The sequence below is a fragment of the Cyrtonyx montezumae genome, unplaced genomic scaffold (assembly GCF_038088225.1).
Source record: "Cyrtonyx montezumae isolate F1298 unplaced genomic scaffold, pur_monq_1.0 scaffold_10, whole genome shotgun sequence".
Taxonomy (NCBI): domain Eukaryota; kingdom Metazoa; phylum Chordata; class Aves; order Galliformes; family Odontophoridae; genus Cyrtonyx; species Cyrtonyx montezumae.
In genome coordinates this window covers 41,992,939-42,013,399 of record NW_027071826.1, presented here as the reverse complement: position 1 = coordinate 42,013,399, position 20,461 = coordinate 41,992,939, and the positions used below count along the sequence as shown (strand labels likewise).

General features: G+C 44.4%; 1 protein-coding gene and 1 non-coding gene across 4 annotated transcripts in view; one reads left to right on the top strand and one right to left on the bottom strand.

The window, feature by feature from the left end:
• Positions 1-14,982: 14,982 nt before the first annotated feature.
• Positions 14,983-15,055, bottom strand: TRNAA-AGC (transfer RNA alanine (anticodon AGC)). The gene has a single exon. It is a non-coding gene; the product is annotated as a tRNA-Ala (tRNA).
• Positions 15,056-15,565: 510 nt separating this feature from the next.
• The window catches only part of PPP6R3 (protein phosphatase 6 regulatory subunit 3), a 49,552-nt gene continuing 44,656 nt past the window's right edge, over positions 15,566-20,461 (top strand). For all 3 annotated transcript variants that reach the window (XM_065755095.1, XM_065755094.1, XM_065755096.1), the window contains exon 1: positions 15,566-15,688. The gene's annotated coding sequence lies outside the window, so the exon portion shown is untranslated. The remainder of the gene's footprint in view (positions 15,689-20,461) is intronic.

Below are 20,461 nucleotides of genomic sequence, written 5' to 3'. Positions count from 1 at the left end.
TTTAACTTGTGTTAAACCAAGTTCCTTCATTCTCGTCTAGCAACTGCTTCTTTGTGAGGCTTTGATGACTTGACTGGGAAGGAGCTGTAACAGTCAGTTGCTTCTCAAAATAGAGTTGTACTTCACACTTTATCCTGAAGTCCAGTAATTCCTCTGTGCTGAGTCTTTGAGATGTTCACCTGTGTTGAATTCATCAGAGAACTGCTCCATCTCCGATGTTTATTTCCCATAGCAGGATGATATGGTGACCTGCATTCATTTAGTAAGGAAATTTGTTTGTTTGTAGGATGTGGTATCTGCGAGTTCTAAACCAAAACATCTGCCATTTGAACAGTTTAGTCATGTCATCAAAATTTGACAGCAAATTAGGCCAGGTTTAGAAATGTAAAAAGCACGGGGAGGAAGGAAGGAGAGAAGGCAAATACATCTGACTGTATTAAAATGAAAGAAATAAACTGCAACAAACTACTGTATCCTCAGGACACTGTGATCAGTGAAGTGCTCATGCTTCTAGCTTCTACCAAAGCCCTTCTGTGAAAGGGAGACTGGGATAAGTGCCTTTCACAATACAGAAGATAAATTTTTGCTTTGATTCATCTCCCGATGTAACAAAGGGATTTGAGTATTGAATAGCAATTTTCAGCTCTGATGATGATGATGTGCGTCTACCTGGGATATCTGAGGGAAAATCTGAATATGCAGACCTGCACCTGTTTCTGCAGCTGCTGAATAACATGTGGTGGCTCTTTGACAGCCTTAATACTGTTGGCAACAACAAAACATTTTTTCTTTTTGAACTTAAATTATGTTTGGGTCGGTGTCTTTTGAACAGAAGAAGCCTAGGACTCCAGGGCAAAGGTCCTTGTTGTAGTGAAAGGGCTGGGACCACTATGTCCCAATCCAGTTTGTGTTTACAGATTTGTTAGTCCAGGTCTGTTCTTCCTGCCTATATTGTTCAAGGATAATATTGGTGCTGGCACTGTTGTATCACTGAAACTCTTCAAGTAGATTTCATTACCTTCACAGCTAAATTTTCGCTTGTGAGTTTCACATTTGGCACATAGATGATGCCCTCCATTTCCTGTGGAGAAAAAAATAGAGAACTGGAGAATCCAGCACTTGAGATTAAGATTGGATTCCCTTCCCCATCCCTTGGCAAAGTTAGCAGTTCTGTGGTATCCTAGGAGGGATGAGGTTGTCATCACTGATTACTCTTTGGGTGACTGACTTTGCAGATCCCTGAAAAAGTGTTAATGATTTGGTGAAAAAAAAAAAAAAAAGATTTTCATGTGATCGTGTTTCAGTGAACTAAATGAAGAATTGAGATCCACAGCTATTTTATGTTTTGCCTAATCCTATATGCGATATACATTACAGCAGTTGGTAGAATTTCACATTATATGTCATTTTGTGCATAACTATTGGCCATTGGTAATGAATGTATTTGTTGTTCCATGTTACAATTCTAGCTTAGAGCCACAACATATTAATGTTCCTTTAATGATGACACTGAATGCAAGATAACTTTTTTTTCCTTTTCCTTAAACCACTGTTTGTTTTAAAGAGCCACCACTGTAGTAATCGCAACCACTTTGTCTTATTCTATTACAAAGTTTGGAGTTGAGTACAAGAAAATTAGCAGTAGTGCTGAGAGTCACACTGTCTTAAGGACCAAAGGAAGTTGACCCTTAAGGTACTCAAAAGGAAGCAAGTACTTGCTGAATGGAATGAATTAAGTGTGTGCGCTCCTGTATTTCAATTGAATGTTCAGAAGCTCTTGCTGCTGATGTTTGCTGAGAAATTACTTCATCTGAGGCACTTGAGATTTTGTGATCCAAATGCAGGTTCCACACTGCTCCATAGAAGTGACTTGAAAAGCCACTTCCAAAGAGAACTTGTAAGCAGGTGTAGCATCTAAAGATCTAAATACTAAAATATTACTTTTGATTGCTGTAGGCTGTTTGTCCTAAAAGGATTACTGCAGTCCTGGCATCAGAAAAGATCATATATTTGAGTGAGAAGACCTACTTCTCTCCAGAAATATATCCTAATGTGTTTTTAGTAAAGTATGCTTTCCATCCTGTGAACCTTTCAGCTAAATTTAGGAAATGGATGCTTCTTTCTTCTAGATCAGGATGAGGGAAAGAGTTATGTGGAATTATTGAAAGCGTATGACAAGTTGTAGCAGTGTAGGGCTGAGCAGGAAATAAGCAGGGAAAAGTTGTGCTTTGTTGAGGTTTAGGCATGGTTCTGTTTGTGCAGAAGGGTGCTATGAGAAAGGCTGAAATATCCTGATGTATCCTAGGAGTTCTCTCCCAGGAACCTGCAGGGGGATGCATGTGATTGGACTTTCCATGTGAGCTTCTGAATACTTGAATCAGTTTACTGAAATATTTTCAAAACCCATTATGACTGTATATTAGCACTTTAAAGCAGCTTGGGATGGAACACAGAGCTGTGTCTGGATAGCGGCTAGTAATGGGCTAATGACCTGGTTGATTCTGTGTTACATGTAAGGGCAGATTTCATAGAAGAGAAAAGCTTATTTGCCTTCTGGTGCAGTTACAAAGGCAGCTACGAGGGTCGTCTTTTCTCTGTAGAATTTATTCTGTGGAACATTACAGTAGCAATGTGAACCTGTAAGGTAAATGGGCAGATGTAAAAATTATGATCTTCAAAGTATCTTTTGATTTCTAGTAAAGAGTTAGTGTGAATTCTAGCTGGACTTCAGCTAGACTGATTTGCACCCTGAAATTTGCAATGGGTGTAATTAATTTGTTCATTTTTGGTGGGCTCACATTGTTTCAGTGCTTCAATTCTACTGTTTGGATAGCTAAGATCAAATCAAATTTATAATGTACAACGAAGTGTGTTTTCTTTAGGGTAAGGACATTACAAAATTCTCAAAGAATTAGATTGTGCCATTATTGACATGTTCTAAAGAAGAAGAGTGAAATAAGTCTACAACTTCCTGAAGGGAGGTTGTGATGAGGTGGGGCTTGGCCTGTTCTCCCAGGCAACAAACAGGACCTGAGGAAATAGCCACAAGTTGTACGAGGGGAGGTTTAGATTGGACATAAGGGAAAACTTCTGTCAGAGAGCGGTCAGGCACTGGAATGGCCTGCACAGGGAGGTGGTGGAGTCACAGTCCCTGGCAGTGTTCAAGAGGTGTCTGGATGAGGAGCTACGAGATATGGTTTAGTAGCCTGTGGTAGCAGTGGTAACGGGTGGACGGTTAGACTAGATGATCTTGTAGGTGCTTTCCAACCTTGTAATTCTGTGAAGTTGAAATTTTTTTCTTTTTGAACAGTGAGTTGTATTTGTAGCAATAAACTTGGTCTCTCTGGTTGTGGGTCTAAGATGCATCACGTTCTCCCCAATTTTAGGGGGGCAACTGTTGCCTCATCGATCCTGGGGCTTTTGAAACTCTGAGGTGTTGGTGCACAGCAGTGATCCATAAGGTCTGGCCGTGCTGTGCTGAGCTACCAGTGACATGGACATTCCCCCACTGCCTGTAGGGTCAGATCACTTTGCTCCATAGGCTCTGGGGCTGCCCTGCATCAGAGCCTATGGAGCACAGTGTAGCACGTTACGAGTGTGGTCGGTCAGACTTGACAAAAGCTGTGCACTCTGAGCATTATCAGAAGCAGATCTTTTCTAATGTCAGTCATTTTGTTGGGGTGCTTGTTGAGTCAGTCCAAATGAGTAGCTGTGCTTATAATTGTACTACAAGTGATACCCATTAATGTCAGGAAATGAAAACAGAAGGCAGGCATGTTCCCAGTAATTAATAACACGCAGGAGTGCCTGGCATGGAGCCCTGAATTAGAAATAATGTATTTGTTGCTACGGTGCTGAGGGACATTTTGCAAACTTCAGTTTTAGGACAAGCCACAATCCAAGATGACAGGCATTTACAGAACGGTTATTCAGTTGTTTCTGTTTAATAATGAGTGCACTATAAATGATGAGTGCACTCCTCACCAGTTTCAAAGTGCCTGCTGGTTCCGTTACTGTTCCCTTACATGCTACAATGCTTTCATCATTTAATGTAAAAACACCTTTCTTTGACTGTCAGGAGTTCAACTGAACAGCTTAAGGTATTTCCCTCATGTTAAAAGTGATACTAATATGCATAGGTATTTTCATTCCTGTCATGTGTTCTAGCTCTCCTTCCTGAGAACAATTACTGAAGGTTTTGTAAAGGGTATTTTTCCTTTATTTTGTGTGTTTTGCAGTTGGCCAACTATGGTGTGGGCCTGCTCATGTGAGGTCATGCTCCTGGGCAGGGAGGGGGGGGGAGGAGAAACAGATACGAATCAGTGTTAAACCTACTGATAAGAACAATTGAAAGCAAGCTTATTAAAATAGCTTCTGCATCCTGCAACCAAGTTCCCCAAGTGCTGTGTCCTGCCATTGCTGGCGATGCTCCAGCTTTCCATGGCAGTGAGGCACCACAACCAGGTTGTCCCCAGCACAACCCACAGCCCCACTGTGTCCCACTGGGGAAGGCAGGGGCAGCTTCTTCAGCCAGCACAGAATCCTGCTGGACAGAAGATAGCAGAAACAATTCCTAAACAGGACACTTTATGTCAGCAAAATACGTGCAGAGAACACACCTTGAAAGAGGAGAAAAGCAAGTGACAGCTACAGAGATGGACCAAATCACCAGCATTTATGTCTTTGTTAAACAAGTGCCCCTGCTGATGTACCTTCCTCTGAGCAATGCTCCCCGCGGGAGCTGTGTCTGATGAAGGCAGCGATGTTCCACTTACATTGGTACAGAGATCCTGTTATACATAAACAAGAATGGAAGTATTTTAATTCCAACAACAAATGCAATAGTTGTAAATGGAAGTAATCGGCCTGCAGAGGTTAAAACAAAAGCTGTTAAAAAGTGCTTCGCTGTTGGATGTGAAATTTGGAGGGCATCATTAACAAAACTCTTAACCCGGACCGCTTTCTTACTTACCTAATTGTATTGTAATTGCTGCTATTTGTAAATGTACGTGAGTATACAAAGATTACCAAGATTTTTTATGATAAACACACACGATCATTTTATATATTTATATTAAAATGTGTATTCTGCAAACAGCCTGATAATTACAGCTTTATATGTGTATCATTTTGTAGGATTTGTTACTACAAAGGACAACCAAACCCAGTACTGAAGTGCCTTGTGTGTTTTAAACAGCTCAAATATTGACTGGGGAGAAAATGAAAGCCTTAAATCGCAGATGCCCCAAGAATCCTATGTTGAGTGTACTCTAATGGTTTTAGCAAAACACTGTGTTGAGTGCTCCTCAGCTCAAATACATCCAGAGTAGTGGAAGTGAAACTGACAGCTGAAAGGTTTCACAGCACATATAGAGTTTGTAATATTGGGATCTGTCTTTAATGCATTACTTCAGGTGGACATTCACTTCCATATTCATTTCAGCAGTAATTTTGACGTCTGTTAATTACATGCCATTAAGGGAAGTGCCAACAGGTGACACTTAGGCATTTGGGGATTAAATTGGCATTATTTTCAGGTTGTCATTACAGTATTTTTCAAAGTCATTTGTTGTGTTTCAGAAAGTCTTTACCAACTGTTTTCCAAATGTGGCCTTTAGGATACAAACAAACCTGGTTGGAACTGTCTTAAGAAAGATTTCTTTGAGGCTTTCATCACTTCAGACCATTATAAGTTAACAGTTTTCTGGTCGCAAAACTGCGGCGTTTCTGTATGTTAACAGAACTGATGTTGTTTGAAGTAACCGCTATTTTGTATAAAGATTTGTAAAGATAACAGACTCTGCCTTTGTACAATAGATTTTGTGGATTTTGTTTTATAATAAATATATTTAAAGTATTTGATTAGGAGCCCTTCTTCTGAGCAGTGATGTTTCAGCATCTGCACCAGAGGCAAGCAGCTGGTGGCTGTATCGGACACGGTTTGCTGAGAACAGTACTGCTGTCTCCTCGTTTTTATGGTAAAATATAACAGCGAGAGCAAGGAGGTGAAGGGGTTAATTGAAAACCGCTCATCTTTAGAATTATGACTTAGCAAGCCATTGAGCTTACCACAACTTTGTCAGCGTCACTACCCTGTCAAAATGTTGCAATTCATTTCAATAACTGCTGTGGTTTTGATATACTGGGTCAGGTCAGTGTTTCTTTTTCTTCCTTTCTTTCTTTTTAACGTAAAGTATCTTTCAAATCATCTCCTTAGGAGACAAAACTAAAATTGTGACTAAAGACTCCCATGTTTTAAGGTGAGCATACTTGAGAACTAGTTTTGCTGAGTTTAGTTCGTTCTTACATTCTTGCAATCAATACAGGTACTCTAAGGTGAGTGATGTTTCCTAACTGTGAAGTTAAAATAATCTTTAACTGTCTTTCTGTTAACAGTCACACGAGTGGAACTCAGTGTGTGTGGTAAGCTGTGACAAGGTGAAGCTGAGTTCTCAGCATTAAACATCTGTTCTTCCGAAGGCCTCAGCGTGAAAAGAATAGATGGAAGGTTTCTGAGAATAAGCAGTTCTGTTAGTTTGTAACTGAGAGATCGGTGTGAACTGACTATGGAGCAAGGATAAGGGAGAAGATGGACCAGAAAAGATAAGGAAAGATTTCTGTTGGCCATGAGATAGGTTCCCTGAAGACATGGCAGATAACAGTCTGGAGAGGGCAAGCTGACCAATTTGCAAATAATATCCTTCTGAGATCAGAGCCTGTCGTTATGGCAGAAATGTTCTGCTTGACGTGACTTCTCCTCATTCAAAAACGTATCCTTTCATAAGGTAATGTTTCTAGCCACAAATGGCACGTCTGTAAAGCTACAAGTCTCTAGGTATCAGCAATATCGGGAGCTGCAAAGAAAATTAACATGAAAATCTGGATTTGGATTTAAAAAAAACTCTAGCATCGTAGTGTATGAAACCTATGCTTGGAGATATAAGAGTTATATAGATATAGAAACCAGACTGTTAGCCCTTTTGTTTCAGCCCTTTTAAAAGCATTGTCTCATTTTGGCATGAGAGTAAAACTGCGGTCACCAAAGAGGGTGTCTTCTGGTGGGATTATAGGCTGGTGTGTTGACTTGGGCATGTGGGCATACTAATCTGAGAAGGGAGGAAGAACAAGCATGCAGATATAGCAGCAGGCTCTTCAGTCCTACTAAGGTTGGAAAAGACCACTAAGTTCAACCGTCAAGTTTAATGCAAACGCTGCTAGCACGTGTAGCTCTTCTCATAGTGGAATATCTTATTATAAAGATCTACCATGGAAACAGTTACGTGACAACAAACCTTTTGCTGCTATTGCTGATTTTCCTTAACCCTGTCTTAACACAGCAAAACTTTTTTTATGTTCCTTTTCTGCTGGGAGCAATATCTTTGCTAGGCAACGTTGTCTGTGTAGCTATAGCAGCAGTTTATTTGGTGCCTGACCCAGTGACGACGTGGGGGAATTTTGTCCGACGTGATGGAGGATGTGAGAAGTTGACAACTTTCCCAACAGTGGCTCATCAGTGGGTGAGAATAATCACTGAAGGGTTCCAGCTTGTGTCACTTTGACAAGTATGCTTTCCCTTTGTTTTAATATGCTTTAGTGTGCTCACGATTAATTTTTTTTTACCTTTTGTTTAGTACCACTCATGTTTGAATTGTTTGCATTTTGCTTAAATCATTTCTTAATCATTTCCATTTTACTTAGAAAACAGAAAATTGTGCCATTAAAGTTCAGTGCTACAATGAAGTCACTGTAAGTTGGCATCCCATTCGCTGTCACTTTGTTGTCCAGTATCCAAAGAACCCTGTTGTCCTGTGACATTTTTGGCGTAGTCAGCAGGATACTGGGCACAAAATGACTGACAGTAAATGGAATGCCTTGGAGGAAGAGATGCCTAGAGGGGGTTGGGAGGGACTGGCCTGCAGTCAGGACAGGATCTGATCAAATTGCTCTCACCCAGCTAATGTTGGGGGAGCAATCTGTGGGCAGGCATCAATGCCAGAAGAAGAAAAGAGGCAAAGGAAAGGAATCAAACTTCTGTGTTGCTGTTGAAGGGCATCTGAAAGTCATAGAGATTATTTAAAAAGAATAATTGAACAATCTGAATCTGATTTGCGGATTTAGGGTGACAATGTCAGAGCAGGGAAAGTGATGTGAAGAATCTCACAACCACTTCAGAACTTTGGGAAGATATGATTGTAAATTACATTATTGGAAGTCATTGTAAGAGGGCTGAACAACCCTAATCCTCCTTTTTAGTGGCAGATCATGTTGATCTGGGAGATTGGGATGGGAATATTTGGTTGTCCAGTGGCAATGAGGAGGAGTCTAACAGCCCTTTTGGAAAGGCAGATGTCCTTCCTATAGCAAAGATTACTGGCCAGCTTGGTCTTGGTAATGTAACAGGAAATGAAAGAGACAAAGAATTTTACTTCCACAGAAATAATGAACATCTCTCGACAATCTAAGAATCCACTGGATGTTTCTATCATTAAGTGGTTGTCTGACACTTGGGACAAGGGAGCTAGTGCTCTCACCATCCCTCATTCAGAAGTGGGAACTACATTATGAGCATACAGGCAGGCATTTAAACCGTGATTTATAAAGGTTTTGTACCCACGTGATAGTTATGACTGTATAACAATGTTTCTAATGGTGAATTCTCACTTGTTCCCTCTTCTGACAGTTGTAGTATTCAGGATCCTAGTACTTTCTATTGACTTTGTTTCTATATTTGGTCTATGAACGGTGCTATATTTAATATCTCACTGTACTTTCACTATGAAAACTACTGTTCCATTAATCATTTGCACTTCCTGCTTTGGTCCAGAAGAATACAACCTGGCAAATGCACCATTCCAGCTGAAAACTGTCATTCTGTCATATTACAACCAGTATCATCTTCTTGGTAATGCTCTTATTTCCATGTGATGGAGACAGTTTTGCAAGACAACTAAGACCTTTCTTAACCTTTCTCTTAACATCATGCAAATATAGACAGTCCTTAGTCTGGATTACATATTTGACCAGTTTTAGTGATTCCAGGCTCTGTTTTCTATGTGGCAGCACCACATGTAAGTGCTTATCTTGCCAACTTGGGAGGCGGGTGCTCAGTAGGTATGCAGATCCAGAGGAGCAGTTATCCTTTGTTTGCAGAGACACCTGCATGGTGCCAGGTTGTGGGTGTGAGGAGGATTTAGCATTGGCAGGAATGAGAGACACAGTAAAAGGGGATCCTCAACATGTCTTTCTTTCCCCCTGTCCTTGTTATCAACCATAGGATAAGTGCAAACGCTTCACGTTACTTTTGTTTGCAGACTGTGATGTTTGGCAGCAGCTGGGAATAGTTTCATATGGACTGTTTGTTTTGTTTGTCTCACAGGAAATAGGTGAGCACCTTACTTCTAACAGAAAGGTGTGAGTTTACCCAGCAATGATGTGTCTCCTAACTACTGCTTGGTATTTAAAGAGATTATTTGGTGTTGTTGCAAACAGGTATGTATATATAAGCACGTTTACTTCCCTGTCCCTTCTGTACTACCCCTGCTTTGAGTTTTGCTTCTTGCACAGTTGGGCCTCCTGTCCTTTGTTTCAGATATGCTTCAGATACGGGGAAGATGAGGCCTGCGATGTGTGGGTACAATGCTGTGGGGATCCAAGGCTGCTGCAGGACCTAGAAGAGCTGGAAAAAGCCAGTCTCAGGGCTGAGAGCTCACAAATAGCCTGTCCAGGTAAGGCTTGCTCTAAACGGTGCTGTTTTTCAAGTATTTGCATATGTCCAGGGTGTATTTCATTAAAAATGAGGTCAAATTTCTGGAGACGCTTTTGCACCTCCTATCCAGAGGGCAGGGAGTTCTGTCTGCACTGGGTGGCATTTTTTTCTTCCAAGTAATGGAATTAACTTGGGACTTCCTCCCTCTATTGCTGATCCAAACATGCCACCTACTGTTTGTTGGAAGGGAGATGTGGTGTAGCCAGTAAAATCAGTGCATACCTTCACACAACTAGATGCAGGGCACCTTTGCACTGCAAAGCCAGCAGGAGGACCTGGCTGACACAGGTTCGTCTGCTTTCCACCATCACAGAAGAATTGTCCTGCAACACGATGCTCCACACCTGCAAATGTCAGGGAGCAGCAAGGCCAAAGCCTGGACAGCAGGAGGAAGCAAACATGGAGCAGGGTGGGGGTTAGTGGAGGCATGAAAAACTGGTGTTGAAGTGATACTGGGATTGCAAGGCAACACTCAGTGGCTGCTTCACAGCGATAGCACAGGGAGTCTCTGAGAGGAAGCCATGTCTCTGTAGGAGGGAAACTAAGAAATGAACCACAGAGCAGTTGGGGTTGGCAGGGCCCTGTGGATTCATGTGGCACAAGCCCTGCTCCAGCAAGGACAGCCAGTGTGAGGTGCCCAGCATTTTCCTTGTTGGACTTCATGCCAGCGCTGATTACCCAGACCCCCCCATCTATCTATTTGCACCCCCTAGGCCCCTCCTAGTGTCATGCATGCCACTGACAGCACTGTCACATGGGGAAAGATCTGCTGTTGCTCTCCTGACAGCACTCCAGGCTTCAGCCCTGGTCTGCTGCTGAGGGAAGGAGGCCATGCTGGGGCTGTGGGTTGGGGTGCCAGGTGCCCCAGGACTTTCCCACATGCAGGAAGCCCAGCTGGCTTTGGCAGTGCAATTGAGATGCCCTTCTGTGGCAAAGATAGAGAACTGCAGCCTTCTTTCAGCCTCCTTTGTGCAAACCACCCCCCACACAGGTTTGCCCAGGCTGAGCTCCCTGGATGAGGTGGCAGATGCCTGCAGAGAGGGGAGGAAAGAAGGGGTTAAAGCACAGAGAGAGGGGGGAGGCTACAGCTAGCAGATGTCTGGGGCTGAAAAGTAGGTCACCTATTTCTGCCGGGGGGGGGGGGGGGGGGGGGGGGGGGGGGGTGGGATGGGATTTGAAAATCGACATCGATGTGCAAACAAAGCCAAATAGCACATCAAGGAGTAGAACTGAAGGCTGTAGCCTGGCAGAGATCCTCTGAGGACACCAGGCTGCTCTAGCACATTGGGCACAGCTATTAATTAAGATTTATATTTCAAAAATTACTTTATCTGCATGCACATATATAACTCTTGTTGATGCCTTTGCCACAGAGTCCACAGAGGACTGTCACTCCTGAGGCTGTGGTCCTTTGTGTGCCTATGTCTCTCCTTCTTAATGTAAAAAGGGTTAAATACTACTGTTCAAGCAAGTCATGAGGTCTCTGTAAGGCACTCTCTGTCTCAGAGGTTGGAACTATATAGTTGATTGTGATAGCTTACACTTTTTGGGAACCTAATCCAGACACTACTGTTCACATAAATGTACCACACAATTGGGGACAGCAGGCTGGGGGGGAAAGAGGAAGAGGTGGGGTGACACTCATCAAGTTAATCCCCAGAAAGTGGATTTCTCTGGCCAGGATAGCACCATTTGGTAATGATTTAGTGTCTCCAATTTATTAAAAATAATAATAATTTGAGGAAGAATTTAGAATGATAGAAAAGCAGCTGCTCTGATCAGTTCGGATTCAAGTTGCCTGGATTTCTCTGGCACACTAATTGCTCCTGACACACCATTATCGCAGAAGTATCTGGCTCACTGCAACGCGAGAGAACTTTCAGGCTTAAAAAGCAAATCTAAAATACTCATTACTTCATACAATTTGTTGAGCAAAAAATAGTATTTCTTAACTTTCTCTTCTACCTATTTATCAGCAGCTTGGACATCAGTGAAACTCTTCTGAAATAGTTTAAATGCTGCAGAAGACACAGACGACCAAGCTACTGATAAAAATGGTAGTAGTTTGGGAGGGATGCAACACAGAACAGGTACCAAGCACCTTTTAGAGCTCTCCAGTGCAGAATATTCCATGGCCAATTTAAAAACTCTTGTTCATTTATGCCTTCCATTTATGTTTTCTCTCTCCTCTGTTCCTTCCTACCTGGAACAAGGCAGTGAAATATAGAGCCAGGCTCTGGTTTTACTGTTGCAGTGTTTAAACCACATACAAGATTTCATCTTGATCAGATTAGGGCTGATACACCATTTTCTATAGTGGAAAGGGAAGAAAGAGAAGGGAGTGAGAAGGTTTACAGCAAAAACAAATCACAATTGTTCACAAATATCACTGGGTGAGCCAGTCTATTTCAATCATCTCACTCCTGTGCTTCAGTTCCACAGAAATATGAAATGAGTAGTTACTAGGCAGCTATATCTTAGCTGGTTGTGAAGTGATCCAATCTGTTGCCTTTATTTTCTTAGGAGAAGTACCATGGAGGTAATTTCTCCACCTTGTTTTTCCTCTGTGCTTGTTTAATCAGCTTAGCTATTAAAAGATAACAAGGGTTTAGGGCTATCATTAGCCTGGAGTGGTCATGTGGTTGTACTGGTAATTAGCACTGCTGTTGAACTCAGCATTGTTTAATGGGTAACTATAAAAACTACCACTACACAGCTACAGAAGCAAGAAAAAGTGAAGTCCCTCTCTTCTTGAATCTTTATCCAACTATTTGTTTAGCAGCTTTCTTATCTTGTTTATCTTCTGTGATATTCAAAGCATTTAGCTGCTTGAAATGGGATTAAGACCCTACAGTCTAAAATTGCACTGCTGCAACCCTCCTGCTGAGCTGCTCTGTAAGCTTTCAGGTACCAAAAACCCCTGAGAGGTCCAGGTGTCTCTGATCTGAATCTTAGCACAGGAACACTGCATTGCTTGGCTTATGTCCCCAAGAGTTTTGTTAGGTCAGTATCCTGAGCCCTGGGCATCCTCCCAAGGTACTGGGCTCTTCACAGCTCAGTCCTTGGTTATATTTGCTTTTGAAGCACTGCCAGAAGAAGAAGACATGAAAGGTGGGTGCTCCTCATACACTAGGGTTAAGCTCACCCAGTGGAGGCTGCAGGGTAACAGTCTCCCATTCCCTTCTTTGCACCTGGACACTAATAGACTGCTTCAAAGAGCTAAAGGACTTTGAAAACCATAACCTCAAGAGCTGGGGAGTGAGAGGGAATGGCATACAGATATGCTAGGAAATCCTGTATCAATCTATTTGACATCTGTATTATATATAACCCTGGAAACAATGGATTCATAAAACTTCCAGAAAAAATATCCGACATCTGGATAGTGTGCATCACAATTCTGTAACAATAATGTGTTGTTGGAAGGCACCGTGCAAAACAACTAGGTAGGATGCAAGCAGCAAAGAAACATTGCAGTGGGACTGTGGAGAGGATTTTGGTGTCAAGTAATTTTCTGGAGATTGTTGTTGAGGGGCGAAATGGAGTCCATTAGGCAGCACCAAAATGGCAGGCTGGTTTGCATACGTGGGGGAAGGTGTTACAGGAGATAAGGAACTGAAATTAGCGTGGGAGGGGAAAATATAGGGGACAGAGTACACGCTGTTTGGAAGCTATACTTACTTATTTCGGCAGCTTACAGTATAACTTGTTTTATTACCAGGGCCTAATGTAGTGCCTGACGTTAATAATTAATATAATCGGGTCTTCTCCTGTTCCCCACCATTTCTAATTTACAGCGTTTGCTTTTTAGCTTCTCTCCACACCTTCCTCTATTGTTAGGTCTCAGTGCCTCAGGAATCTTCTCACCACTGTTGCCTTCCATGCTTCCCAAAACTACTTTTTCCACAGGGGGATGGTATGGAGGTCCCATCCCAGTCCCCAGCAGCTTTTCCTTAGAAATCCTAATAGGATCAGTGTTAGAAATGAGATTAGAAGCCTGAACTTGAACATTTTGTTTCAACTAAATGGATTAACTCATGGGTTTGGTACAGCCAAGCATCCACATTCCCCTCAGCAGAAAAACCATGAGGTCGTTGTTCAGAAATGCTTCTTCCTTCTTCTTAAAGCTATTTAGTTTTCACAGTGCTAATAAGCTGGGCTAAATAATGAACATTCTTCAAAGTTTTTTTTTCTCTCTCTCAACCTATGAGGAGGATAAAGGGTTTTGTATGGGTTATGGTTAAATCAGAGATGTTTGCAGCTCAGCTGACCTTCCTCTACAATTGTTACCTTCTTGTTGAATTAACGCAGCTGGTGCACGGCACCAAATTGTCCGGATCTTTCTAGGTTTAAGTAGAACTTGTTGGTACCCAGAAGAGTTAATGAAAGTCAGATGAAGACTAATTTAGGCATGGTTGTACACCTGAGGTGACCAGATGAGGTCTATCCATGGGGGTGGAGGTGCAGCAGCAGAGCTCTATACAGGTGCTACTGCAGCTTCCCTGCTCCCATGGGTGGGACCCAGCATGCAGGCTGGGCAAACTGGAAATGAAAACTTGATCTTATGATCCTTCAGCTAGCCATCCCCTGCCCTGGAGAACACAACGGGAAGATAACACGTAGATGGGGATAAGCTGCAAGGGCACGGCCGCACTCCCCGCTCTGGTGTCACTGTAGCCATGGCAGAGCCGCGGGCTGAGCTGGTTCGGCAGGTTACCCGCTGCTCGGGAAGTCTAGCTTGTCTTCCAGGGACGGGCAGAGCCACTGAATCACAGCAGCAGCTGCCAAGTGTCCCCTGGCACCTGTGCAGGAGGCTTTGCTGGTCCGCTCTGGCTCTGGGACATGGCATTGGCTACGGCTGCAGGCATAGCAAGGAAACGTGCTTGGCACTGGCTGACAGGGTGACAATGGCTCAGCACAGCAGGCTGTTGACTCTGCTGTTTGTGTACCTTGCTGGGGACACCTGCCTGGGAGTGAGCATCCTGTTCAGCAGGCTGAGGGACCGATAGCATTGGGAACACCCATTGGGTAAAGCACGAGAAAGCTTCAGCCCTTACTGATATTTCTGTGTTTGCCTAATGGCACTGGCTGCGTGTGGGAGCAAAAGGCTGCTTTACAGTACAGTGCGTGCCACCGAGTATAATGTCATGGCAGAGGAGCGCAAGACTTGAAAAGTAATTGTTTTCTTCTGGGAGTAAGTAATATAACTCGTCTACTGGAGAATGCGGGCATCGATCCCGCTACCTCTCGCATGCTAAGCGAGCGCTCTACCATTTGAGCTAATTCCCCAATACGGGGATTATGTTACCCACGTGTCCCCACACAGCCGCGCCCCACACTTGTTGTCAGGCAGTTTGGTGCCCGTGCAGCGCCTCGGAGGGCGGGGCTCCGTGCACTGGCCAATGGCGGGGAACGGGGGCGTGGCCCAACGAAGAGCGCCTCCACCGCTCCCTCCCCCCGTGGCCGCCCGCCGGCTCCGGATTGGCCCGAAACAGTTTATTGTTAAATTTTAAGAGTCCTCCGCTCTTCCGATTGGGCGACGGAAACGCCGCTCACGGTGACGTTCCCCTGTTGCTAAGTTGGGAAGGTGGGAAGAGAAACGCACCCTTCTCGTGCGCTGACTGGCTAGCGGGAAACCGACGGCCCGCCTCTCTAGCCGTTTAAGCCCGTAGCGGCGCTCCCACTGAGTGACTGACAGCAGGGAGACTGCCAATGAGAGCCCTAGCCGCGCGCACCGCCCAATGGGAAAGGCGCGGGGCGGTGCCGGTGAGGTATGATTGGCAGGCGGGGCGGAGGGAGAGGAGGGCTCGCGAGCGCTGATATGTCCGCCATCTTGAAGCGTCGGTGATGGTGGCGAGCGGTGGCTTTCCCGCCTGAGCGGAGGCAGCCCGGGGCCTGCGGCGGGACGACGCGATTGCTGAGGTACGGCGGGCACGGCGGCGCCGCGGCCTTCCTCCAGCTACACCCGGGGCGGCCGACGCCACACTCGGGGCCCTCCGAGGCGGCGCGGGCCCGGCGCCTTCCCCCTCGCGCGGGGGCTCCGGGCGCTCCTCAGGCGTACCTCAGGCTGTGGGGTCGCAGCCCGGCGGGGCCTGGCGCGTTTCGGCGAGCCTCTCGCGCGCGGAGCCCTGAACCCGGGCGGCGGGGTGCCGCCGGCTTGGGCGCGGCGGGGAGGGTACAGGGCCGCGGCCTCGGGCCCGTCCGCGAGGCTCGGAGCTGCCGGGCGCCCGCGGAGGGGTCGCGCTGGCTCGGAGCGGCCTTGGGGCGCCGGGCGCCGCCGGCTGGGGCGGGGCGGGGCGGGGGGCGGCGCGGCGCGGCGCGGCGCTCCTCGGGCGGGCCGGGGCTGCGGGCGCTTTGCGGGCACCGTGTGCTGCCCGCCGGCACTCGCGTGCTCGCAGCGCTTGTGCGCTCCTTTCTCTAGGCGATGAGCCAGCGTTACGTTATTGATAGTGAATTTTGCTTTTCCTTTACGTCCTTCAAATCAGCGTCGCTTTATTCCTGTGAGGATGGGCCTTTTTATTTTTATTTTTATTTTTTTAATTATATAATCTTTTGTTTCTTAGAGTTTACTGAGAGCACGGCAGTGCTTGTTAATCTGTTGCTACATACACCTGGGCAAAATCCAACTTCGAGCCTGCTGCTTGTTTTTGTTTTGCTTTAATAGTTGCAAACTTCTCAAGGCGTAAGGGGGAGTCGGTGTTACAGCCTTGTGACATAAGCGCAGGTGGAGCTGAGGTCAGGGGCTGCTCTCCACCAATGTGGCATGAGTAGCAGCACGCCTATTCTGAGCATCCCAGAGTTCTGAGCGGAGGAATACAGAAATCTTAAGGGCGATGTAAAAGCTTTAGGAAAATGTTCCTGGAAAGTGTTTGAGTGCTTAAGAATGGAAGGTTGTATCGCAGGTTGTGGTACTGTTTACAGTGCCCTTCAGTGGGAAGGATGTAAATGTACTCTTCGCTGTGTATGCGTGATGGTGTTTCTTAAATGCTGAATATTAAGCTGATTTAAAACTTCCAGATCGTGCAAATAGTAGCATGTGAGCTGCACAAATACCCAGCACTCTTCTTTTTCTTAGTGGTAGTTTGCAGACCACTCCAAACCCTGTTTCAGCGATCTGCCTGGAGTACTGAAGTTAGATAAACTGCAGCATGCTTTCAGTGCAGCACACAGTGGGACGAGAGTCTGATTGCTCAGCTGTGTTACTTCTTTGTGCTCCCCTTGGTTGGTGGGGCATGGACTAACTGTAGCTTGTAGGAGTCTTTCTTATGCAAATGTAACAGAACAATACAGAATTATGTTTCCAATATATAATTTGTTAATGAGACTCCATGCAGATGCAGTATACAGTCAGCACATTAAGTTCTTAGCAATTCACAATCTCAAGTACTTCTAGAAAGGCTCTGAAATGAGTTTCATCTATCTATGATATTGCTTCGGCACAGATAACGTTTTATTTCTTTTCTGCATGAGATGCAATATCAGATCCCACGCTTTTTAGTTACTGAAGGAATTTATAATCTAAGGAGACTTTATTTTAGCTGGAGTATGTGTTGAAGGGTTCTGTTTGTGACATAATTAAGAAAACACCATGTTTCACATAAACGTGTAGTTTAGAAATTCAGTAAAGCTGTTTGTTCAGTAATAATATCTTTAAGCAAGGTGGTGTGTTATCACTTCTTTGCAGGCAAGTTAGATTTATATGTAAACCACAGTGGTTGTAATGTCTCTGGATTCTCTTAAGCATAAGGTGTTAGTGTTCTGTTATGGAATTAAGTGTGTTAAATAGTTGGCGTGCGTCTTCAGACTATAGCCTGCAAACTGCTCGCTGTGCTTCTGTTGACCTGCTAAGAGTGAGGAAACCTGATTGTTTCCTTCCAAACACTTATTTCTTGCACTTGTGCTATGGACTGGATACCAACCGGAGCAAATCAGATGATGATCTCTGGGTGAAATTCAAGTAACTTGATTAGAAACTCTGCAGTATTGTAGCAGAAAATTATGTATGTAACATTAATATTAACAGATGGTTGGAGGGTGAACTCTGGTGCTGTGGCTCAACAGCTTTGCTTCTCTGCTCAGCTTAAGCTTGAAGTGCAGGGTACAGCTGGCTCTGAAACAACCAGTGTGCTACCGAAGCCCTAGGAGAGTGATGCTTTGAGCTCACTGGTCCTTTCTCTTCACTGATGGTGTTCTCTTTTGTCCAAGTGCTTGGAAAACTTCATCTAGCTCAGTGGGTTGTTAAGGAAATCACTTTGTATTGCTGTATTGGAATCTTTCACTTTCTAGCTTCAGTGTTGCAGTGCTGTACACAGCACCTTTGTAGCAGGAGACTTGTGTTTGTTTCTCGCTGGTAACTTTGTTCATTCAAGGCTTGGAAATACAGCCTCTGTGGGCAGAGGAGGAGGTGCTAGTGTGAGCGTGGTGGTTTATTTCCTTAATAAGATAGGATGTCACAGGCATGCCATGTAGCATCAAATTCTGTCCATCACAGTAGCGTTTTCATCTGTGACTCTCAAGGTTTCCTTATACTTTGTCACCTGTCAGGTTTAGAATATATTTCTCAAATAGACACTGCATCCAGATTCACGTAAGCACGTACATCAGATTGCATTTCTCTAGAGCAAGACATGGAGCCATGGTTTTTGGCAAAACTTTTCACAGTAGTAAAACACGTAGGGATTGATGAAAAATAATATTTTGCTCATCTCAGCCCGTTTCTTCAAGTTGGATGAGGAGAGCAAAGGACTCAAAGTTATTCAGTGCTTGGGTTCAATCACTAAATTCACTGATTGGGTTTTAGGGTGGGAGGGAGGTCTGGAAGATCAAGCAGAAAGAAGAGGGGAGTATGAACACTGAAAGCTTTGCATGTCGTGCTTAAGCATTTTTGTGATGTGTCAGTGTTCCGGCATCTGTTGTAGAAACCATATGCTACTAAGCAACTGAAGTAAAATGTTTCTCTTCTCTTGGGTATTACATGCAGCTCTATAGCTAGTTTGGGATGTTTTTCAGGAATCTAGATGGACTGAACTGTTCAGATTGGGATGACATTGGGTGTAAGCTGCAAACAGCTTTTTTGTGGCTCTTCTGGAGCATTTTGGTAACGGTTCTTCACACTGAATTGGGAAGAAAAAAATCTGTTTATTTTTTTTCTTAGGTTTTGTCCAGAGCTGTGTTTATTTAATAGCTTCCCTTAGGTGTTGAGAAGCATATTAGAGATGTGGGGTGAGAAAAGTTCCTGCAGTAGCCAGACCCCTCGACTGTTTCTTTTTGCTGTTTCCCCAGGATCATAGAATTGTTACAGGTGGAAAAGGCCCCTAAGATCATCTAGTCCAACTGTAAGTAGTCCCATGTGGTCCTTCCTTAATCCTGTTAAGCAGACCTATTAGTTCCTCTCCCGTGGGGCTTAAAAACCTGGAGCACTCAGTGACAGGATCTGTGCACCTGAGGTGGGAGGGAATACCTAAATGACTTCAGCATGCGGCGGTATGGACTGTGAACTGTGTTATGTGATACGGCAGCGTATGCTGTCTCTGCCTCTGAATGTAACTGAACACACTGAAAATAATCTCTTGACAATACTGGGAATCTGTTGTTACACAGGAGCAAGGGACTGAGTAAAAGACTGGAGTTATTTGGGGTGTGTTGTCAAAATGGGTAAGGAGAGCAAATATGAACTGGGTAGTGAGGGTTTTATTGAGATTGAACTAGTGTGAAAGGCAGGAGATTTTAACTTAGAAACAAAAAAACTACACGTACACGAAAGCAGAAAGTGCTTGATGCTGAGACTTGTGGGGTTGGTTTCCTTGGAGAAACGCCTAAGAATTTTCCCATTTAATTTTGTGTGAGGTCATTCCGAGCATATACATACACTGTTACAGTTCTGTGGGGAGATGGGAGTAAGTGGCCTAGTGGTCTCTTCTGTGTCCACTGAGTCTTCTGGAAACTGAGCTCTGAAAGGCAGTAGGCTGGCTCCTGGCACCTAAAGATCCTTCTGAAGGTGTGGAAAACTCTAAAGCCTTTTTATGGAGACTTTGGTCCTGAATGAGGCTCTGTGGAAGGGCCACCTGAATCCCTGCTTGGTGACAAAACGTGGTTGGGATTGAGAATGGAAACTTTCCAACTAGTGGCTATTTGTAATGAGGTTGTTAAATGTGTTCCACACTCTAGCAAACGCTGTGCTAAAATGTTCGTGTTGTTACAGGCTATCAAGTGAATCCTGGGCAGCTTTTATCCCTGCTGCACTGTGATGCTGTCCCCACCTTCTGATTAAGCAATGTGAGAGCAGAAAGCGAGGGAGCAATGGGTGTTTCTGGGGGGTTTGGCTTGCTACAAATTGCTGTCACTTCAATGGAACTTGTGCTGTCAGAGGAGTATCAGCTGCTGCTGCTCAAGGTAGATTTCTGCATCTTTATACCAGGATGCTCACGCAGTTTGCATTTCTCTGGCAGAAACTGAAAGTAGAGGTCTTGATGCTTTGTTTGCTGCTTGTTGGTTTGGGTTTATTTGTGTGTGTAAGTAGTGGAAGCAAACCCTTCCTATCTGGACGTTACAATAGGATAAAGGTCAAGGCAAGGTCTTGGTGGCAAACAACAAGAAGCCAAAACTCTTTTTTCCTATGAAATGCCTTGTAACCTTTAAAATAGGCACGGTGCTCTCTTGGTATTCTCTTAGTACTGATGAGGTAGTACTTTAATC